The sequence below is a fragment of the Micropterus dolomieu genome, linkage group LG17 (assembly GCF_021292245.1).
Source record: "Micropterus dolomieu isolate WLL.071019.BEF.003 ecotype Adirondacks linkage group LG17, ASM2129224v1, whole genome shotgun sequence".
Classification (NCBI taxonomy): Eukaryota; Metazoa; Chordata; class Actinopteri; order Centrarchiformes; family Centrarchidae; genus Micropterus; species Micropterus dolomieu.
In genome coordinates, this window is record NC_060166.1 from 9,802,792 (window position 1) to 9,827,731 (window position 24,940).

At 41.5% G+C, this 24,940-nt stretch overlaps 1 protein-coding gene across 1 annotated transcript in view; it reads left to right on the plus strand.

Annotated features, from left to right (window-relative positions):
• Window positions 1-1,635: 1,635 nt before the first annotated feature.
• LOC123986430 (SPRY domain-containing SOCS box protein 4-like) overlaps window positions 1,636-24,940 on the plus strand; it is a 52,668-nt gene continuing 29,363 nt past the window's right edge. Inside the window, exons 1-2 of the mRNA XM_046074674.1 lie at window positions 1,636-1,942; window positions 20,547-20,639. The gene's annotated coding sequence lies outside the window, so the exon portion shown is untranslated. The remainder of the gene's footprint in view (window positions 1,943-20,546; window positions 20,640-24,940) is intronic.

Consider the following 24,940-nt stretch of genomic DNA (forward strand, 5'->3'; position numbering starts at 1 on the left):
GCACCTTTCGCGGCACTCAAGGACACCGTACAGGGATGCAAAAACATAAATCCACTGCATGCTTGCACAAACACACACACACACACACAACATGGGAGCTCCTACATTTTACTGTCTGTGGTGACCGCTAGATAGATAGCTAGATTGATTGATTTAAAGGCATTTGTTAATATACTACAAATACTCTCACATCTGTACCTGGAGCCAGGAGACTGTTGCCTTAGCTTAGCATAAAGACTGGAAACAGCAGGAAAAATCTAATTATACACATCATCTAGTACAAAAACTGAAGTGTTGTTTTGGCGGAGTTATATGTTGGACTTCTTGGCTGGGAGAGGTGACTTCCTGTCTGACACATAACACCCCCCCTTTAATAGCCTTTTTTTTTTATAGATAACAAAAAAATAAGTAGGTCATAATATATATAATATAAATAAGCTAACCATCTCTTGGCTTCAGCTTCAAGACACAGGAGTGCTATTGATCTACTCATCTAACCTTGGGAAAGAGGGGAATGAAGCCTATTTATCAAAATGTTGAACTATTCCCCTGATGACTCACTGCAGAGGAGCGAAGAAAATCAACTGTGTTTTACACTGACAGGCAAGTGATCTCTGCTGTGTTAAACCCATCAACTTCAATTCTCTGGGTCTCTTTGGAATTGATTCGAGGCCAGCTGCTCGGGGAGTCAATGGTCTAGTTTTCACAATGAGCCTAATTTCATCCAGGGCGATAAAACTGACCTAGCCTGCTTGCTCATGTTTAAATATGCTGTTGATGCTGAAGGTGAGATACAAAATAGATGCGTCTTGTAATTGGACTGGGACAAAGGCAAGGGAATTAATATAGGGAATCTTAAAATACTAGCTGATCACCAGAGCAAAATTCTGTTAGATCCACACAACTGTTTACATTATACTGTAGGCACGACTACTGTAGGTAAGACAGTGAAACCAACCACACTTGAGTCCAAACAAAGTCATGAGCTGGTTGAGATGTTTTTGCGGTAAGTGACATTAGATGCAAATAACCCAACCTATTCGTTTGTCCTTAATCCATAAACCCAGCTGCTCCCACTCGGTGACTGCATAAAGGTAGGCTACTCGTCTATTGAATAAAATGAAGTAGCTATGCATATTAATCAAGGGCAGTAAAAGAAGACAAATGTAGGCAACGTGTAATTGTTAACGTTACATGCACTTGCTATCCGAATTTTAACCTAATAGGGTTATGCTTCAAGCCCCTGTGAATAAACTACAAAAGCAGCAGGCACATCGTGATTATGCTCCGAATAAAACTCTGAAAGGCATGAAGTGCCCTCCACCCTGCGTCAAGTGTCTTAAGAGGTACAATTTAACAGGAAGTTGAATGGCGATACTTACAAAATAAAAGCATAGAATCAAACACGTTTAGGAAAAATACCTTACAGCAACATAAAACACACGAACACACTCTATGCCGTCGCTAAATAAACTATAATGCAACGTCATACATACATACACTGAAGACAAAAAAAGAGAGTTTTCACAAAACTATTTCTTTATGGACGTCGTGATCGGGAAACGTGTAGTCATTCTGGCTAGCTTGACACCAGTCACCTTTCCTTGATCCCGACCCTCCAGCCAATCAGCGGCTGTCAGGGACACACGAACGGCGATAATATCCACGGAACAAGCTGCAGGCAGGAGGAACAAAGAAAGCCGCCCGTTGCGTGGAAAACGTTCTTTCACTTCGGCAACACGGACAAATGTCGACTTCGTAGAGGCACTTTTAGCTTTACTTTAAACACTTTCCCTTGACTATTAAATGCCCATCTGCGCCTGACGTCCGACTGGCTTGTTTTGCTGAAGAAAGAGGAAACTTGGCGTCGTGAGAGCTTTGTCGGGGTCGCCTTTCTCGATACCTTTTTACCTTGGATACACTGGTTGGAAGGTAACTCGCGGTAAGTCTCAATTTTTGTCTTTCGCAAGACTGAAATGCAGTGCCGAAAGCAACTGCAAGAGCATCGTGACTGTGTTATGAGGTAGCTTTACATTGGGAGACGGAAATCTCTTGTCCCAAACTTTCCTCCTGTGTTTTTTGAGGCAACGACAAACTCCCTTCGCACCCGGCCAGGAGAACAGAGCCTTTTCCAAACTCTATTAAATATTACGGTATTTTAGTGCCTATTGCTCCTTGATAAACAAACACACCAAGGGGAAGTACCGTTAAACGTTATATATCTTCAAACATTTGGTATAAAACTATTCAAGTTATTCGCTTATTTTATTTATATAAATGTTTGACTTTTTGAATTGTTTTGTCACGCATTAAACTAACAGCTAGACTGGTGCTGCAGCAATAAGCATGAGTCACTAAAATTTTATGTAGCCTTTCTGCGTCAAGTTGCTTGTTAGGAAGTCATTCACGCCCTGAAACATCAAGGGGACACTAATAGTGACACATTAAATGTATTCAGTTTTTCTCTGGTACAACGCTGAGTTCTCCATTCAAGTGAGGCCAGTTCACATGAGTCAACGTCTGCTGTTGCAAACCATTTAGCTGCCTTAAAGGAACACAGAAGAGTCTTACATGGTTATGTTGCTAGCATTTTAAGTATATTTTGTGGCGTTTCAATTTAAGCAGGAGCATTCCCCCCCCCCCAAACTTTGCTTTGACTAAGCAAAGGTTTATCATATAGGCTACCAAGCGAGCAAACAAGGCAGCCTAATGCCCTACAAGCAAGAGAAAGTAGACTATTTGACTTCTTTCAGTGCCCATCCGATTTGAAGTTTGCCTGCTATTCAAAGGCTAAATGATTTGCCTGTAACCACACCATCTGCTTTGCCCTCCTGGGCATTGGCGGGCTACTGTCCAGATCAAGTGTTATGAGAGATTTGTGTGGGTGGGCCACAGCAGATGGTGAGATGGAGAACATAGCTGGCTGATGTGGTAGCTCACTGTTGTGGTGGTTGGTGCAATAAACACAAATCAAACTCTTATAACATGTAAGCAGTTTCTCTAGGACAACTTCATCTTAGTCAGTGTGACAAATGCTTTGACTGTTAATTAGTGTCCTTATACTGTTGAAAGCCAGGTCATACACTCCCAGCATAGAACTATTGACCCATGCACTCTTATTTCCCACCATCTGGGGTTTGACCGAGGACCATTGTGACCTCAGTTGACCCTTCCTGTTTCCTCATGGGTAGGTGGCAAATGTGCCCAGGTCCAGCAGTATTCAGAGGTCAACAGAGGCGTTATACATCATATTGAGTTCACCCAGAGTCTACCAGGAAGCAAATTGGTAATTCTTGGAAACTTCAAAAAAGTCTTAGACAGCAAGTGTCTATGTATTTGGTAACAAGTCGGAGGCAACCATAGAAAGAAAATGTTAAGAACAGACACTGCCATTTACAGCAACAGTCTTCTAAAACTTGTCTCATTAATATATTAATATTCTCTTCAATCATCATCTTGAAAAAGACACAATAAGCTAATTTGAATAATGAGAATAGTAGCGTATTTTAATAATAATAAACAGAAATCAGAAAAATCAGATAAATATTGGATCACTGACATTAATTTAATCGCTTTATGTCAACCCTTTTTATGAACTGCAGAATCAGTATTTTTACTAGTACATGACATAAAATTATTAGGAATTGGATTTATTTCATCACTGGAGTAGAGGTGTGTGATATGTATAGCTTACGATAATATCTTGATTTAACACCTTGTTTGCGTAGTTGCTGCATCATGCAGTATATGTGTGCTAGAGTTGAGCAACAGCTGCTGAAAAATTCATGACTGAAGTACAAAATGAGTGAACAAACAGCGCCAGGAGAAAAAACACCACCAGCCTCGCAATCCACGTTGTGAGATTGAATTGCTAGACGTCACTCCCGTGGAGGTGGGTTGGCTTTGAAAAGATGCTGTCGTGGCAAAGTGCTCGGGGATGATTTTGCTTCAAGTGTTGGTGCACAGCAGTACAACTGCTGTGATAAGTCATTTCCAATTTGCAGAGCTTACAGAGCACCACATTGTTGGGTCTCTGTCTACAAAACTTTAGATTGTAGTAGGTGAAGATTTTTAGCTGCAGCTTGTTTTCTGGAGGAATCCCTTCTTTGACCGGGCAGAGCATTTAATATCGACATCATGTCATGCACGTATTTCCGTAATTGTACTCATTCCCCACCATCCTTCACTCACAAACACGCACAGTAATACAGACACACTGTCAGATGGGACAGTTTCCACAGAGGGGCTGACTCAGTAGAATGTTAATGTTGTAAAATCCCATTAAAAGCAATCATGCACTGAGCATAGCCACACGTGGTCTTTACGGGACAGCAGGTCATTTTAAAAGGCCAGCAGAGCCCTTGTGTTTGCACTGTGTAATAGAATCTAATCACTTAAGAGGCTTGCACTAAATTGATTTGCTCTTTTACATCGCTGCCACTCGTGTGTAGTTGCTATTGAAGGCCATTTTAAATGATTTGGGATGAGGTTCACTGGTTCAGAATAATTGCTTAGCTGCACCTGGTAACTGCGGTAAATACTTCATGGTTTTGACTATTGCTTTTGTCACTGTTGTGTAGGGAGAAACAAAACAAATTAAATTGTTTCATTGCACTGTCCTGATAAGGCTGATTGAAAAGCAGGAACTGCATGCAAAGTAGCAACATTTCCCATCAAGTTCAGTTGTGAGTGCCGGCTGCTATCCGGGGGGTCATTTTGTTTCTTTTCCTACTGGAAGGCTGTGCTAAGCTCTAGCTGCCCACCCTGTCACCAGTATGTGTGATTGTTGCACATTGCCACTGGCTGTCAGTATTGATTAGATGGGACGTGAGGCCGTTTTCAGCTTGTAGTTTCTAGGAATGCACCAAAATGAAAAATCCTGGCTGAAGCCAAAACCGAATATAATAAAAGAATCTGTAGAATATGTGCATTTACTCAGTGTTTCCCTCAGGATCTGGAGAGACTATGGTGGGTTGGTCCGAGTCCCAAGAGGGTCTGGTAAAGTAAATTACATGTGTCCATGTATTAGGCCCAACAGCGAAAGTACTTTTTGTGCTATTTTTGGCAGATTGATTTTTGGAGGCTGAACAATCCATGCATCCCTAATAGTTTCTATATTTTGCATATCCATTTGAGGCAAATCCTACTCATTGCCTCTCCTTTAGGCATGTTGTGCATGACTATAGCAGAATAGGTTACTGCACATGTCAGCCAGTGTTGCCTGTCGCTGCTGGGTGAGCGATGTGTGCTGAATATTGGGTTCTCACCCAGCTCTTCAGGCAGATGATGAATCTTCCTCCCTGCGGAGAGAGGTGGAGAGAGGGAGAGAGAGAGGGGCGAGAGGGATGTACCGTACAAGTTACTGGGGTTGTTAATCTTTCACATCTGAGGAGAATGTGGTGTGAAGCTCTCCTCCTGGAAGAAGCTTCCACCCACATGTTTCTATACTGGTACACTCAAGCTCTGCATTATTCTGCATTGAGCTATTAACTCTGGACAGTAGTCATGTTCACCATGTATTCACGAAATGCACAAGGCTATGTACTCAACGCTTTCAATAAAGATACTCGGGGATCAATAAAGTGTAAACTATTTCGGATTCTGAATTTCCAACCTCAATAGCAGCATGCTGTGTCTTAAAGGGGAAGACAGAAACTGACAGTTTTCAGATGAAGCCCACTTGTTCTGCCTACATATCTTTGTAGGGCTTTGGCACTGGATTTTTGCTGTTGGTGGGCTGTAAAACTTTGACTTAAAATGTAAAGGTTCCAAATTTTTTATTTATATATTTTTTTTAAACAAGCTCTATATTTCATTCTTGGCACCAATTTTATTAGCCAGTTTAGGCAGCTGGTGAAGACATGGGCTGCCTGTCAGTTGTAGTGATAATGGCATGTACAAAGTGTGAAGTGATGCATCAGTTGGTCACTTTGTCAGCAGTAGTTCTTCAAAGTCTGTTTGGTTTGTTAATGCCCTGATACTGCAGGACTGACGGTAGACACAGACTTTTTTTTTTAATACTACGATGGCTGTTTGCATACTAAGACGTGTCCACATGTGCAGTCTTTACTCAACAATTTGTCATGTTAATGCATTATGTGTACAACAGAGTGCAATGCTATGGATGCCTTCCAGGAGAGACTTAATTTGGGAATAACGACATACATTTTCAGAGATTATTTCACCTCTTGCCCCATCTTATCCCCACCTTCAAGTGTGGACATTCTGAACAGCTATAAACACTTGCGTAGTCAGCTGAAACCGAATATAATGGAAAAACTTTCCCGAATACTTCATGGATGGGGATCGAGACCCAGTTCCAAAACTTCTCAAAACCCGAAAATCAGTAACGTCCGAGCTTATCGATACTGCTATAGAGACTAGCGGGTCCTGTAATGTTACGTAATGTCTTGAGCGTCAAATCTGATTTATCATGAAACGCAATGGACAAGAAAGTGAATGTTTATTTATTGATGGTACCGAAACGCGGTATTAAACAGGCCCGAGACTGTTTATCATTGGACTGCTGCTCTCTGGCGCGTGCACACACACAGCGCCCTGCAAAGAGAGACGCAAACGATGCTCCGTCGCTGTGGTGAAATTAAGCTAGCTCAGAACTCCTCGAGTTGCCGACAGCGGCGCTCGTTATGTGCAATAAAACCTTTGAGTAAAAAGACAATACTTTATCACTACACCTGTCTGTAAGGTAAACATGTAGAAAGAGTTCATTTTAAACTGCTCTGTCCTCAGTCTCTCATCCTGTGTCCTGTACAAGCACAGCTAACGTTGTGTAGGCAATTAGCCAAATGTTAAAATCAAGCTGTCTGTCTGGAGCATAGACTGGTCTGTAGTCTTAAAAATTGTTAAATACTAAGCTTCTGAGACAAATCACCTGCTCCTCCTTCCATCAGGTAACGTTACCTGCAGGCAGTGATTAACAGCAGAGAGGAAGAGGAGGGACTGATACAGACTGATTTTCTAAACGTCACTCAGTATTCTGATATCAAATTGACTATACAGTGACTTTGCAGTTGTAAACATTAATGTTGCTTCTCTAGAAACAATATTTAGCTGTATTTAAAATATTAAATTCTAATCCTATAATTAATTTAAAAACAACCAGGCAGCTATGGGCACTTCATTATTAAGTCATATGTCCTCTCAATATATAACATTATCGCACATTGAATATTTTCCTCATACCGTGCAGACCTACCTCATGCCCGTTGGGTCTGGTCTTTACCAAATAACCGTCACCAAATAATAGTAGCCTAAAGTATCGATAAAGAATCAGATCGTTAAGCAGTCTCAATAACGATCCCCATACCTACTGTGCTTTTTACTCAGTGTTTCCCACAGGATTTGGAGAGACTATGGTGGGTGGGTCCGAGGCCCGAGAGGGTCCGGTAAAGTACATGTGTCCATTTATTTTTAATGTACACGTGTCATATGTTTTATACTTTCTGTGAATATAATAAAGTTAATCTTATTTCCATAGGGTATAGACACCTTATTTAGAAAACTGGACGTTGTCACATGTGTATCCTCGTGCTAAATTCATCAACTCTGACCCAATTTGATAAATAATGCTGTGGTTCTTGTATAACATGAAGACTTCATGGCCTCTCTTCAGGTAGGACTCAAACTGCAACACTTGTCTTTGTAAAGAGAGAAAATGTGACAGATTGAGTGACAGAAACACTCAAAGAGGGTCAGACTGTTTGTTGCCTTTTCTAAGAAGTCAGCCACAGATGGAGTGGATGTGCTAGGAGACAATTCAGCACAACAAACGGCCATTTTTGCGTGTTTCTCAGACACTTTAAAATGCTTCCACACTGCCGACATGTCAACATAATTGCTGGGTAAAACTTATTTGGTCTTTTGACTTGCTATTCGGTGCATCCCTAGTATGAACCAGTTATTTAGAGTGGAGTTGGATGGTGGATTGAGAGCCAAACAGAAGACACAAATATGGAGGAGGTGGTAGAATAATGACATTATCAGTAACTGGGGGAAAGAGTAGGGCTGCCAGTGGAGTGCAGCTATGGCTGTAGTGATCGCCTTAATGAAGTCTCACTCTTTCAGGCATTTAATTAATTCAAGTTTAGTAATGCCTCTTGTAACTGAAGCCGTTATCCCAAGCTCTTACAAGCTGAGATAAGAGACATGCAGGGTTTTCCCAGACTCTAAATGAGGCAGAGCTGGTACCATCATGATCACACCGAGCACTTGCGTGCTTGTATACTGTGCCTTCAACTGGCTCAAGCAAACACACTTTTTAAGTGTTTGAAGAGTTAATTCTGTGTATGTGTGTGTGACATATGTATATGATTAAAAATGACAATTATGACATACAACATAAAAGCAAAAACGCAAGTTGTTTAAAATTAAATAACATAAGCTATTTTCATTTATAGTTTATGGTCCTTTAGCAGTGTAGCTGATGTGAATTCCTGGATATTAAATGTTCATCTGCAACTTTCTGTAGCTAGGTCCCAGTAATTTAAGCTCTGTTTGAGAATGAGAACATGACTGTTCTGCTGGAAAATTACTTATGTAGATGTACTCCTGTTTTTGAAGCATTTAAAAATAAATTTAAATCTATCCTTTTTTACTTTTGTTTATTGTACTCTGTAATTTAAATTGTTTGCTTTTATCTAGGGCTGAAACGATTAATCGATTAATAAAACGCATCGACACAAATTCTTTGCTTCGTTTAATCAATATAACTGTTTAGCTTACTGTTGTGTAAAAACGACGTGCAGCTCACCTGTTGCCATGATAACGGATTGCGGGTGGAAATATACGGGAAAAAAGACGAGTTTGGTGTGGGGGGGGAATACCGTTCGTCCGTCCCCCATAAAACGAAACTTATGTCGCCTCGGCAACAGCACAGCGGCACCTGATCAGAAGGCACACAGTGTTCTGCCAGCGGACCACAGACAAAGTAACAGCAACTTTAGCATTTAGCTGAAATCATCATCGATTGAGTTGAAGGCTAGCCAAAGTAATCCGCAGTCCTCTGCTCTAAATATACACACGTGCATTTGTTTTTCTCCTTTTTGGGCCGTGAGTTGTACCACTTTTAGTACATGTGCTACCTCACAGTCATGAGTTAACTGGGTGTCGGGGAGCTGCACCTTTTTTACTCACCTGCAGCGACAATCCCTGCTACCTACGTGTGCTAATCCATCCTTTCACCCATATTCCTTGTCTTTATAACAAACGGCTGTTTTGTGTGCAGGATCGCTCATTTCCTGTTGTACATTTCACGTGTGTTGACAAAACGTGGTTTGGAGACCACCGTCGGGTGACACAGCCGCTGTCAGCTCGTGTAGTGTGTGACCCCCCTGTCACTAATCAGTCACGTAGTGTGAATGCCGACTTCAAGACTCCGTCACATGACGGCAAGTTGTGTAGTGTGATAAAGTCATGTAGTTTGCACGAGCCTAGTGTAACTTGCATAGCACACAAGTGATGTTTGTTTGTAAAGCAGCTGTCTGGTTGTTGGTCTGATGTTTGCTGTATGACACACTATGACTTTACAATAAATATCTATCGCATATAAACGTGCACAGCTGATCCCGTTACCGGGGGGGTCCGCCACCGCCGGCAAGCAAAATTAAAAGTACTTCTTAAACGACTCATCGATCAATCGTTGAAATAATCTATAGAAGCTTCGAATACTAAAATCATCATTATCTGCAGTGTCACTATATGTGGCAGTCATGTTCACAGATGTGGGAAAAGTTGATTTAAAATCTTTAAAGAGGTCTTTTTTTTTTTTTTTTTTTTTTTTTTGCCTTTCACTTTCCTTTATTGAGTTATATACCTTTTTTGTGCATGTAATAATTTGCAAAAGTCTAGCCCAAAGAGAGTTCCCATCTCCCTTGTGTCTTTCATCCTTGTGACAACACAGGGATGAAAGCTAATAACGCTCGCCAAGCAGCTAGTCCAGACACACCCTCAAAAACACCGGTGGAAAAACAGTGAGCTGCAGCACACACCTCTCCTCCCCCTTCCAAACACTAACTACCCTCCAGGCAGTCAGTGGACATAAAGTTGTTACTGTGATGTAGAGACAGAGCCCAGTTAAAACTTTATGGATGAAAGATACTTTTGTTACAGATCAATAACTCACCACTGCTGCTGATTGACAGGCAGTTTTTATGTCCCCGTGACCAGTGAAAGTGCAGTTACAGCTTGCTCTTCCCATTCATTCAGATAGGAACCTGGTTTTGTTAGTCCGGAATAACTGCCCAGAGGCATTGCCAAGATGGTGGCCAAGTGGCAGGACTTGTCTATGAGGACTTGGACACTTTTCCACTGGTGGTACCAACTCGACTCGCTTTTAGCCCGCCGTCCTCAGTTTTCCATTGCAGATAGAACCCTTCAATGTAGCTGGTCGTCATAGCAATGCCGCACATAACTGCCATGTTGTAATGTTTGATGCGACACACACCTGTGACCCACATACATCAGCTGTCTCTTGATTTATGTTAGTTTCAACATTATTCAGAATCTAAAGACAGAATAGCGGAATGAAAATCTTACAGCTGGAGTTGATGCTGGAGCTTGCGAGGTACTCCTGCTGGAGGTACTGATGCTGGAGCTTGCGAGGTACTCCTGCTGGAGGTACTCCTGCTGGAGCTTGCGAGGTACTCCTGCTGGAGGTACTCCTGCTGGAGCTTGCGAGGTACTCCTGCTGGAGGTACTCCTGCTGGAGCTTGCGAGGTACTCCTGCTGGTTGGCGTGCAGTGTTTGCCCTATATGCATTCAGGAGCTGCTGAATCGTGACCGCCGCTACTAAAATTTCCCACACATTATTACATCTGTGCGAGCACAAACACACATCGCTTGGCTCGCTTCCTCCCCTTATTCATCAAAGGACATCTACGTGACAGGCACTGTTATAACAGCAACGATAACTCTGAATCGGGAGGTGCATAGCGAGTGTTTGTTTGTCAGAGCGGCAGAAAGTGACGGTGAACGCGAGCGGAGGAAAATAATCTGGCAGTAAATGTAGCCTGTCGTGTGTGTGTGTGTGTGTGTGTGTGTGTGTTAGCTTCTCAAGACCAAGAAAAATCTTTCCCCAACTGCTGGAAAAGTGAAAGTTTGCACTAGCTAACATCTCCCCTTCCCTTCAGGCTGAGCAGTAAAGCTTATACAGTAGGCTATGTCTTTTAGCTGCTATGTAACTTAACATTAACTCTATTTATAGAAAGTAACTGGTAGCTGTATTTTATCACTACCTACTCGTCCAATGTTGAGATCATTGGGTACAAACTTAGAATAAGCTGTTGTAGCCTACAGCTCTGTCCTGTAACCTACAGACAGGTACATCCCAAATTATTTTTCAGTTTTTAGATGAGTCTGAAAGTGGTTGTTAGGAAGAGAGAGGACGGTGGTGACAGGAGGAGCTGAGGTTAGTAAGTTAACGCAAATTAGTGATACAAACTAGTCCTTTTAAGCTAATGAGGTGTTTCTTTTTTTGATTTTACCATTGATTCTCCATTATTTGTCATAACACTGCCAATATTCGAAATCTACACAGTTGATTTCTTGCCTCAAAAGCTCTGATGCAGTGTATAGTGACGATTCTCTCTGACCAATCAGCATTCTGCAGTGTTTTCACGTCACATTTTAGTATTGCCTCAGCTCGCTTGGAACCTCGACGTAGGTGATACGGGGAAAAAAAGTACCAGGTGCAAGGAAAGGGCGTTTGGCTGTGGTGGTTCCAATACAGCGTCCCCACATCAGTGTAATGCCACAACTGCAGTTCCAAAAGACAGAAACCCACAAAGTGCAATAGTGTTCACCATGAAGCCACTTGTCAGACCCTGTTATTGGGCCGAACTTTGGCAGTCGGCCGCCTTCTAATTCTCTCTAAAGGAAAAACCTGACATGGTCGTGGTACTGACTGGAATCGGTGTGATGTCTGTGTTTTTGGTAAGAATTTAGAACTCAGTCTGCAGAAGGTTGTGCTGGTAACTTCTCTTTATTCTATGTTTTACAGATCCTCACAGCATCAGTGCAATAACAGTGACAGTCAAAACAATGGTCTGTCTTTTGGTGTGTGAAATGGTGCTTTTATTTGAGACATTATTTCCCTCCCAATCTGTCCAGCTAATGGCCTAGTTGGGGGCGAGACTTTTTAGGAACTCGCATAATGTTAGGTTTCCCTTGTTCTATTATCTATAATTCTTTTGGACGACTAACACGGAGAAGTATGATAGAGCAGTACCTTATTTCCATTTTTGTGGAATGCAGAACCCTGGTGGTTTTACCTCAGCCTCTCCCTCCCTGCCTTTTCCTCCTCATCTTTTTCCTACTTTAACAATCTGCCATGCAAAACCGTGTACCCAAACCACTGGGTCGTTAAGTTCACATACGCGATGACTGAATCCTCTCACCCCAGGGTGACCCCTTGCACAATTGTGTGTGTGTGTGTGCAAAATTGCAGTCATACATGGCTGCTTGCTGTCATTGTGGTGAAACAGAAATGGAGGATAAGAGGAGCACGGCGTATGCACACGTCCATATGCTGAAGCAGAGGCTTCTGATAAGGACGAGTGTTTTAACAGTGCAGTGCTTTATTTTGTGATATAGTAAATTAGTGTTCCAGTTTTTCTACTAGTTCATTATTCAGGTGTAGCTGTGTGTTTTGTGTACATACTAAATCTTGAAATGATGGGATGTTGACTTAAAAAAAAAAAAAAAAAAAAAAAATCAGCCTGAGGGCGGATTAAAGCTTGATTTTATACGCATGCGTAGGGTCTGCGTAGGGTCTACGTGCGTGGCTACGCCGTAGGCTGCGCGCGTAGCCAGGCATTTATACTTGTGAGTCCGTGTGTCCGTCAGTCAGCAATTACACCCCCAAATGCTAGTCGGCAGTAGCGCTGCAGCATCCACTGTATTGAATTTTGCCGGCAGGCTAACTTCCGGTTTAGCCCTCCGCTAACGCGAATGAGGGGAAAATCGTAAACATACGGCTGGTGTAGCCTTTTGAAATGTCTTCGGCCAAATGGATCACATACTGATAGTGAAACGAATCATTTTGCTCGGGTTGTGATGGTCAAATATATTGATCCACCGTGTTATAGCCGCCCTTTTGGCCACTAGTAAAAGTTACTTCAAAGCACGGGCACTTCCTGTCAGCTCGGAGGCATTGCGAGGCTTCCCAGCTGACCAATCGCAGTGCTTACAGTCCACGTCGACTCGACTTGTTACATTTTTGAGGAGGTGCACGTCAGGCTACGCCGTAGGTGACGGCATAGGGTAGGGGGCTACGCAGAGGCTACGCTGTCGATTTGACGCAAAAGTATAAATTGCACTTAAGCCTGTATTTTCCAGTTATCCAGGTTGACTTTAGCCTTGACTCCATTTTACGAAAGCAGTGGCACATAAGTTACCACGGTGATTTATTCTGTACTGCTAGCCTGCTCCAGACTAGGCTAACAGCAAGGCTTGGTTAATCCTGGTGCTTTATCTGTTCAGTCAGCAGTCACTGATCAGAAGCCAATGTGTTTTTTTTCAGTTAGGCCATGTTATCTGTTTTGCCTAATTTGTTAATATGATAAAAAATGGTGTTTTTTTGAAAATGAAACCATGTAAACTCTGTAACTGTTCTGGTACAACCAGTGAATAAAATGATGAACCTGAAAATGAGCATAATATGACCTGTTTAAAATACCACAATACATATTTTATTTATTTCAGTTAAGTAAAGCCAGTATTTACTGCTTCATTAGAATATACTATAAAGTTGGCATTGAAAGGATTTCCTCACATCTTCATTACCTTCCCTGGCCACAGAAGAATGTGCTACATTACTGAAGAATTCTACCAAATTGGAGGTAACATGAATTACACATTACAAAAACAATTGGGCTACATTTTATGTTCTCCGTTGAATGCTCTGGCACTCCTAGAGTGGCTTTAGTGGTTGTAACTAATGCATATCCTGAGATAATGACACAACTATACATCTGTTAATTTGTGAAATTGATAAGTTGTCTAACTCTTTCAATTGTAACATAATTATGACGGTTTCAGTTAAGAGCAGTGATATTCTCAGCTACTTGCATGTTCAGTTGGTCTGCTTTTGTCTGGCACGCTTTTTCTTGCCGTTTCTGTGTGTGGTCTCTTGAAGAAAGCTTTTGACGCGCATTTATTGGAATTACTTACACCTGGCTTGACATAGTCGCTCCTCCTCAGACTGGTTTGGCCTTTGTTAAATGGATAAAGCCAGAATGCACAGACCACACTGCTATTATCCTGGATTTCTAAATTCTGCTTTTGTGAAACAGCCCTCTTTTTCTTTTTTCTTTTAATTCAGAAACCAAGAGCGTTTTGTTTCAACATCGTCTTGTCCTAAACATCTTCTAAAGTGACTTTAACATGCCAATGCACATACATATAACCCCACCTCTAGTTTCAACCATCCCATTAACCTCGCCATTGTTTAGCCACACTCCACTGACATGAATAATTGAGATGCCTCATGTGCAAGATGTCAGGACCTTTGTTCACAGCAGTATTTTCCGTCTGAAGCCCTTGTAATCTTTCTTTCTCTATAATTTTGCATGCATAGTTTAAGGTTATGTAGGTCACATGTTTTGTTAAAGGTGTGCATGTAAACTAAAAATATACTGCAAAAGTAGCAAATGTCTGTATTTGTTTAATATTGCACCATTAATTCCCTAGCTGTTCAGATAAGGCACACTCAACCAACCGTTTGCCCATTGCTCTGTTGCAGAGTTCTCCTGAGGTTAGGACAAATGAATACGTCTTTTGAGGCTGAGTGTTTCTGGGGTGTTGGGAAAGGAAGAGGTTAGATCAAAGTAACGCAAAAACGGAACAGACAGTTTTTTCCACACCAGTCATTTTCTCCCTCTTTTCTAAATTTTGTTAAGCATTTTAATTAGAACTCAGTTAAGTGCTTGAGCACAGCAACCCATTAATTATCCAATTTAATTCACACCACGTTTGACTGTAGCTAATCACTTATTTTCTCAGGGGTAGATGAGGCCACAAGCTCAACAGTGGCACATTTAAGTAATTTAGCAGCTAAAGTGACATGGTACTTTTGATCTTATATGCCTCCCAGTTAAGCTGCATGTCATCAGAACCATCCTGTGGCCTACATGTGAAGTGTGACAAGTCAGTATGAGCATGGCCACTTAAGCTGCTAATTGGTTGTTGTAGTGGAGGAAACATGTCAAGTAATGAGGTAGTTTCTGTCCTCCTCGTGAGATGGTAAATACAGGGCTCCTGATGGTGATCATTTACTTGAATTTTGGACCGTTTTTGGGGATAGATGCCAAAAGTTTGTAACCATGTGCACCACTGCTCCCTTGCCAATTTGTCTTTTGTTTTTGCTCATCATGGTGTACCTATTACCAGGAAGGTGAGAGAATTGGTGTGTTTATGTGAGAATCGCTAAGGTGCTCATACAGTCCTGCACAGGTTTGTGTACGTACCCATGTATTTTCTTGCCATGTCTGTTTTTATTTCACAGAATAAACTTGACTGAGTGTTTTTTCAAATTAATAATTGGACTCCTCTTAACCACAGCAGTCGCAAAGATCTGATAAGGAGAAAATAATCATAACAATCTTTGTGATTCACAACACCGGTCACCTGCTGCTGTTTATAAAGGAGTGGCTGATATGATAAGACTGAATAGCTGAGGAATGAAAAAGATCTCTTAACTAATGGTACAACCTTCCTGAAATTTCTCAAGCCGATCATGCATCTCATTGTGTTCAGATGTGACCAGGGCTGACAATTCTAAAAGATCTATTCACCTATATTCATATGGGGGTCGTTAGTATTTTTATTCTTACTGCAGCCTTATTTACTAGCCGTCAGTTGAACAAACGGCTGGGTATCATGCTTTAGGAGGTCCATAATTTTAGCATTCTTCAGGCTGATGGTGTGGCTTGGTATTTATGGTTTCTTCATAATCCGGGATGATGAAGCATCCAAGGACTTCTAACTACGATATTCATCTTCACACTACATTAGAACATACTTTGTCACTATTGTACAATTTTTATTCATTCTGATGGCTGATATTTCATCCCAGGCCCATATAGAAGTCAGTGTGTGGTTGCTTGACAATGTCTTTGGATTGAAACACTGGGTTGGAAGCAGAGAAAACAATTGAGGGCTATAGTCTCCCAGGGGTGTGCTACTGATAAATGGTTCACCCCCTCTTCCCTCTAACATCATTAAAAATGTCAAATCATTAAAAGCTGCAGCTGTCAATCTCTCACTCACTCGCTCACTCACACTCTGATAGGAGACATCTTCTGCCAGCCTCTCCTTTCCGTGTGAAATTGCCAAGTGTTTGTGGGCTACATTTGACTTTTACATCAGTCACTATGCACTGATTTGTCTGTTTAATTATCAGTGGATGATACAATGGCAGTAGAACAGATTGCTTTTTGTTTGTTAAGGCCATTGCAGGCATGTGCATAATGCCATTTCAATTATTAGTATCTCTGAATTGGTGCACATGTATTTGTTAGCAGACAGGAATCTGTTATCTTTTGACAGGAAGAGACCTTGAGCTGCATGATTAAAAATGGGAAGTGGAAAAAGCAGAACTTGCCCATGCCTCACTACTACCACTGCTAAGGTGATTTTGAGCAAAGTTTTCAAACTACCACACAGGAGCATCTGGTGGTAAAAAGCCTTGAAACAAGGACGTTGTACTCCTGAAAAGAGAGCATTACTGTAAGTCAAACTATCTTGGTTAAGTAAAGGCCAATACAGGCATTAGTGGTGTTTGTCCATAGAACAACTCCCATTTGATAAAAGAAGCTTAACCTGAAGCTGTCATGTTAAGGAAGCTTCACCAATATAGTAAGGACTGCTTCTGGCGGTTCTGTTTCAATGCTGATGAATATTTCGGCAGCATTCAGGTCACCGTGACTTTTTTGTTTCCACGCCAGCTCTCACGGACTGTTACAGGAGCTGTATGTGGGCAGAGTGGGAGGAAACAGGTGGTCCGGAGTGAGGGGCATTGGAGAGAAGGCTACTGTGTAAGCTGTGTAAGCCATCCTGCTGTCTCGTCAGAACACGCTGTCAGGTCCTGGATCAGTTAGTTGGATGTGTGCGTGTGTGCCTGCACGTGTTTACTTGTTGTTCTCTAGGGCTGATCATTTGGAAGAGACGCACCCTGCTGTCATTATACTGAATCAGTGAATCATTACACCTGCACGTTGGCTCATAAAGACCCTGTTTGAACTATACTTTGTTGCCATGGGTGCACTCTGGATCAATGACAGCTCATTGATCTTTTGCTCATTAAAATTTGATGAGTGGATTAATTGATACGTTGTAATGTCTGTTTTACTAGTGAAAGTTTCCTAATGATCTCCATATCTTAGGGAACCAGGATGTCTGTGCTGCGCTTCATTTAATCATTTTATCATGTGTGAGAATTCACAAGGCCCCAAAGACGGCACATTAATTTCACAACTTTGGTGCTATTCAAACAAACTCTGCACAATGACAGCGTGCCTGTCGTCGTCAGACATTCCCTCCATTGCTCATTTGAACACATAATTATTAGAGCCCAACCGATATGGGTTTTTGGGGGCTGATGCCGATATTAAAGTGAAAAAGAGCTGGTTTATGAGCCAATATTTTGATTTTAAGAATGTATAACGCTATAACTACAACCAGAGCCTTTACGGCTCTGACTACAGCGTTTCACATCTACAACGTCACAGAAAGAGGAGCTACAGGAAGCCGTGTTAGATTATTGTTCAGCTCAGATTTATTTATATGTCTGCTCCGGTTTAATCATTTCAAACACGCAGACTAACTGCAGACGGGCGGCTCGCAGATACATTTAGAATACGTCAAACTATACTTTAAAGGTTCAGTGTGTAATATTTCTGAGGATCTATTGACAGAAATGCAATATAATATCCATAACTATTTTGAGAGCAATGTTATATGGACAGAAATGTGCTGTTACCTTCCTGAGACAGATGATGAATATTATTGGCAATGAAACGATAACAGCAGAGAAGTTCAGATCAGCAGCTAAATTTCACATTTTACTGCCCTGGTGGAAAACATGTATTTCTTTTTACTGCTAATGGTGATATGTAACAAAACCGTGTGCCTATCAAGTGACCCATAATGAATACTTTACGAATTTGCATTAAAAAATTAAAAAGAAGCATGTTTTTTTGGATAGTGCTTCCCCACTGTGCACACAAATGTGTAATTTATACTTTCAATTAATGCTAAATGCCCATTAAAACCGTTGGACCGTTTTAAAACAAGCTGAAATTATAGCTGTCAGTACTACTTTGTGTTTCTGTTGTATTTTAAAACCTTAAAAACACTTTGGTAATATTTGCATGCTTATCTAATTAAGCAAAGCCAGAGGACCCTTGATCCTCACCTGACAATTTCATGTATTATGTGGTTTATAATGGACTGTGGTGCAGAAACAATGAGGCTTACATTGTCCTGGTATCTGTCAGTGGTTATACTTGATGCACTAGCGTTGAGAATTTCTTCATGTTCTTTGGTATGTCCAGATGAGCCAACCCTCCCAAGATATAAAATGTATTACAGGAGTATGAGACATCATGTAGCACTTCATTTCCTTATGTGGCTGTTTTTATTAATGAATAAAAAAAACCCTCATTTCTGGACTGGCAATCTCTTCTCTCATAGATGACATCTTTGTCCTGTCTCAGGCACCGTAGCTATACTGCTCGCTTGGGGGGGGGTGCAATTCACAACCCTCACCACTAGATGTCACAAGGCTCATTAATGTTAGTGCTCCTCCACTGATAAACACGGCATTAGCTTTATGGCTAATTTAGCAATGGGCAGCGTGAGCTGCTGTAACGTTGGGGGATACTGCCACACTGTTTGAAATAAATGTACAGTTACGTCTGTCCAGCAGCGTAACTTTCAACACCCAACTACCGTAACATTAAACTGTTGTGAGCTGGTAGGAAGCCGGGAGATGGCAGTGAAAAACGGGAGGGTTAGCAAGCCATGAATGTTTTCAGGAGAGGAGAAGTGACTGGGTCTGTTTTTTTATTAATTATTAGTCACGTAATTAACTTGACCAAAGACCGACTCACCGCTCACACAGCCCGCTGTGTGTTTCTAAATGCTGCGCGTAAGCTCCGTAAACTCCGGTCAGCTGATTGTTTTCTTCTGTGTGTTTTGTGGTGAGGCAGTGTAGTTAACAGGGGAGCTGCAGCTGGTCGCCCTCTGGTGGGCAAACTGTGCAACACCCATGACATGAGTGAAGGATCTGACTCTAGGTTTCTTTTTTAATAGTCATATCTGCTGTTATAAGCGGCTGATGCAGATTAAATACAATTGGCTCATATCGGCCGGCCAATATATTGGTCGAGCTCTAATAATTATAAACACCCCTTGCTGGGGGGGGTGTGTGTGTGTGTGTGTGTGTGTGTAAAAAGGAGTGAAGGGAGAAAAATGACACTGGCAGTTCAGTGCTAATGTCTCATCAACAATATTTACACACATAAAGCAAACCAGGTTGGAGAGAATCTACGTTAACTAGGTTTCTATTTCACACAACCTAAGAAGAGACATATTTTCTAATGCACATGATTTAGAAAGTGGGTCATTGTCAAAGGCAAAAAATTATTTGATTTCACAAGTTAAAAAAATGTACTGATGGCTGCTATCTCTTTGACTGCCAGGCAACGCTTGGAGACTGAATCACTACTCCACAGAAGCTACCCTTGTTAAAGAAAAGCAGCCAGCGCATTGAGTGCTTTACTTAACAGATGGAAGTTTTAGAGGAGTAAAGTAGTGCTTGACCATATGGACTAACGTTGGCTCTGACACTGCAGCCGTGCTTTCCCGTATCACACGGCTCTCTAGGCTGCATTAATTCACGTACCTAGGAAGTGCTAATGCACATTTGCTGCTACTTAAATTTGTGTGTCTGTCTATGCACCCCTCAGAATTGTTGCATCAATATTTCCCTGGCCTGATCATCAAATTAAGCTTTCCAAAGACAGTCAGGGGACTCCACCCTGTCTTTTTTAATGTTTGAAGAGGAGTGTTATTATAATTGAACATTAAGATTGCTGAGGCTTATGAATATTCAAAAGAGCAGAAGTCTCCCCAGTCTTTATTGTTCCTTTATTCCTTCCTATCTTATCTCACTTTCTTTGATTCCTGTTGGCCTGAATTTGAACTGGACCCAAACCAATGCAGGTTTTCTCAGGAGAACATCCGCCGGAGCTGTAGTGGCATTTTAATATGCATAATGCAAAACATCATGTTGACTATTTTCTCTAATTGCGTGTTGAGTATTCAGTGCGTAAGCTTATTAAGATGATGTGCCAACTCTTGTCTCTAATATTAGGAGCAACTATTTCTTGGCTCCTGTAAATAGACCAGTACTTAGTGACCCCCAATAAAAACTTGTTTAGTTTATTGAAACAACGGCATTGGGCCAACACCTTTTCATGTGTATTAGCGTCACTCTGTAATCAAACCATTGCATCTTTTCTTAACAGGAAAAACCCAGAGCTTGATAGTGTGACCTGTGCCCGGTTGACTTGGCAGAGATGCACTTTTCTCAAAACGCCTGCACTCGAATGGATTAAGAGGTTAGCTTCCGATCCCAAAACCAACTCTGCTCATCCACCTTCATTGTCTTCCTTGGCACTGCCTTTCATTGTCTTTTTTTTAGCTGCTTTTCTGTCTATATTCAAAGCCCACATCTGGTCAAAGCCATGCATTGTGTTGGATGAGATTGGTTCTGATAAAATGACTTTCTGTTCATTCAGCAAAGACTGAATACATAAAGACGTACGTGTGTATAAATGCCTTTTTGTTTGAAAATGATGATGTATCCCCCTGGTGATGGTAAGTGGTTGATTGTGATGTGAAGATAGACTTACTGATTTCCATGATCTACTTGACAGTCCATAACCCAGCTGTGGAAACCTGATTAGACTGGTTTAGTCTTACCTGTAGGCACTAGGAAGTTGATCCAAGGCAGCTGCTAAATATTTTAACAGGTCCCAACCGAAAAGCAACTAATATTCTACAGGCTTGGAGAGTGTCAACCCGCAGAGGCCCCATGTCACTAACCCAATTGCTATAGCACACCTCAGAATTACAATACAGCATGAGCCCAGGTGCTGAGGAACAGAATAATACCACAGCCACAAACTGTTCATTGGAGCCAGATGAGATTTTCACAACCTGAACTGAAAATACGGAAGAGCAGTCTCACAACTTTCAACCTAACATGTAACCAAATAGAAAGTGTTTGTGCTCAATGCTGACTGAATAAAAATGTTTGACAGATGAGGCAGTCTTATGTGTCACGTGCACGAAATCAGTTCACCACAACAGCTCCATGTGTGATAAAAGGAGATCTGTATATCAGAGTGTGTATGTGTGTGTAGGTGGCAATAAAACAGTCCTTTTTAATAATTGGCAGAGACTATACAACAATATTTCCCTTGCGGAAGCTATGTTTAAAAAGTTCAGGGTTGTAATATATTTAAGGACCTGTGGGATGTTTTTATAAAGGCGGCTCAGAAAATCAGGGCCAATTGTGAAAAGTATGTCTTGATAAAAGTAAGACTTATGTGACATCAGCGGTACACTAAAAGATCTACTTAATAAATGGTGTTATATTTTTCCATACCGTGTTTTTACAAGCAAAGCATCACATCTACATGCTGGCACACAGCGTTTGGCTCAAATCCCATTAGGCAAATAACGTGATAACAATATATGAAACTATGCACTCTTATATGCTCGACTGTGAAAACGGCACTAATTTAAATATAATTTGTCCTCCTGCTCACCTTATTTAGGAGATCAAATTCTGCATTCTTTTTGTAGAAATGGATATCTCAGTTTGTGGTTGGGAGTTTGCGTGTTTTTACAGCCAAAAACAACACAAACAATTGAATAACATTGAGAATAAAATATTACAACAAAAAGAAACCACTGCAATATACAAAGCAGAAGAGACCGTTTAGCAGCAGCATGTAGCTGACCATCAGAAAGCGTACAAATGAACGTCCCTGGAACCGTCACATAGGAACTTTTTCAGGCTATATCCACACTACTACGTGTTGTTTCTTTTGTTTTTTTTTTAACTTGAAAACGTTTTTAAATTAAACGATCTCCGTCCACACCAACATTTTAGCTGCGCATCAGATCTCCGTCTATTAAAACAACTGAAAACACACATCTAGTTGGCCATTCACTTACACTAAGCATGCGCGTGCCGGTGTAAACAGAAAGCAGACTGGCTACTCCGCAGTTGCAGAAGATTTGGTGAAAAAAAAAAGTACTAGGCTACTACAAACAAAGAACCACACTAGTAACAGTTCCAAGAGGAACAGTTACAGGAAGTAACACGCAATTTTTGCATCAAAAACCCGACTGGGAGTCGTAGCAAAGTAAATGTGGCAACATGCACAGTCACTTCCAAGTGTATGTGTTATTTACACAGTGCAAAATGTTTTAATAAAGGTGCCAAGTAGATTTCTGCTGGTGGTTTGGTTTCAGATGTGAGTGTCTGCGTTATTGGTTTTTAAAGTCCTCCGTTTCTTTTCTGTTCTTTTGTCACAAAAACCCTACCCCGGAGTTTAAAAAAAACGAAAAACAAAACGAGGCCAGCAGCCGTTTCAAACATCCCTGTTTTAGGTCTTTGGGTTTCTCTTGTAGTCTCAACAGGAGATGCAAATGTAGAAGGTGGTCTGTGTTTAAAAATGAAAATGTAGTGATGTGGATGAAGCCTCAGTCTTGACTTTTACACAGGTTAAGCTTAAGGTGAGCCAGGTTAGTCTGGAGGGATGAGTTTCCATGGTAACTTGGGTCAGACATATTTACCCCCTTCCCCCCCCCCCCCCCCCCCCTTATTAACAGGATTTCCAAAAAATTTGAATTACTGAAATAGGACTAATTTAACAGCACTTTAGAAAGGGACGGAGTAAAATAGGATGCCTGATAACAGAAAATTTGAGTTAAGTCATCACATTAAGTAGATGTGTATATGTTCACCACAGTGTTCTTCAGTCATTGCTCAACTCAAAGGCCAGAGTTCAGCCACCAATGAATGAGTTCAAAACACCACAAGAGTCCATATCTCAACAAAACCTCCTCTTCTGGATCCCAGCAAGGAAACAAAATACAGTTTCCATACAAAAGCTGTCCAATGAAAATAAAACCAAGTGGTGCCTCTCGCGTCTAATAGACGAGCTTAGTGATTCTCCGACAACCACGGAGTTACCGCCCATAGTCAGGCCAGTGCTGCTGGTAAGCAGCGCACTGGCTGTCAGACTGGGCCTCTTCCGGACTGGTGAGTTTGGTTTGAAACGCCGCCACAGACATTCACTGGGCAGACTGGGCTATGTGCGTGTGTTGCATGTGTGAAGCAAGCGTGTGCACCGATCGCCACAATATGCCAACTTTGCATCTTTCTGTGGTGCATTTTTCCGATGATTCACCTGCCACTGCTAAAAATTTACCTGCATGTGTCGGGTGTTAATTTCATTCCCTAATCAAATGTTCTGAGTCACAGTGAGTGTGTTAGGCCATACTTAAACGTGATTTGTCTACCACAAAAGCAGTTTCAGGAGCACAAGCCAACACTACCATGCAGAAACATGTCTTTTCTCTGCATGCTAACTCTATATAAATATGGCAGCCATACAACAGGAATTTCCCTGTCAGGATACAGTCAGTTATTGTTCACACTAAAACTGCAGCACATACAATGTATCCTTGAACCATCATGAAAACCAGAATAACACAAGGCTTTGTCCATTAGAGTTGGATGTCTACTTTTTAAATGACTACTGGAATTTTTTTTCTGGCTTAATGTGGCTCAGTTTGTATAATGTATGCAGTCTATTTTCTAATCACATCAGTGTGACTGTTGGCGTGGTCAGGGTGTATGTGTGGGGGTGTGTGGAAGCTTACGAAAACAGGACAAAGATGCGAGCCAGTGCTGAAGCAACCAGAAGCTCATCCTGCCAGTTTTCCAGTCTCACTCCACAGCTATATGACTTTTATGGCTTCACCAGACTAACGGACAAAGAATAACACAGTTTTAGCTGTATGCCTAAATGGTTATGACAAACAGATCCTTGTATGTGGAAGCAATTTTTTATGGCTTCATCAAGTTATAAACTGATTATTTTATTAATTAATCTGCCAATTATTTTTGATTAATTTGATTTATGGACCATAAAACCTAGTCTAAGCTTTGTACAACCTGGCTAAAAGATGTCTAGCTCTTCAGCACTGAAGGACAGCACTGAGGCTGTAGCAGGAAGACCTTTTTTTGAGTGCATCTTCTCACACTGCCTGCTGCAGCTCTGGTCATGTCATACTTGAATGGTAGAAGCCCCTCCAGAGTTGTTCATGCAGGGTAGGGGCCAAATCATACTATGGTGGTTCAGCTACCCTAAGAGATGGTCAGTTAGCATCCAGTTATATATAGTCCAGCTAAATGGTCATCTCTTTGAAGAAATGTGGTAGAGGTGTGGTATTCCTGCTGTACAGTGGAAGCCCCTCTTAGCTCGAATTGGCTTGTCATGGTTGCGTATTAGCATGCAGACTGCATCTGAGCTGACAATGGCAGAAAACTCTCCATCACAATACTCCAGAGTCCAAGGTGACGTCATTCGAATGTTGAGGGGTTGAGCGAGTTCAAAGTTGTGAAAATGGATGTTTTGACTTCCTGCTTTAAGGCCAATTTATACTTCTGTGTCAAGTCTAAGCTGTAGCAGACGTGAGCATTTATGTGCCGTCGTGAGCATCTGTCGCATTGTCTGTCGCTCTGCAGTTACACCACCAAGACACTAGTTGGGTTTCTATGTGGAGTTCCTCCTTCTTTGTTGGTGTATGCTACTAAAAAAATGCCGTCTGAAACTGA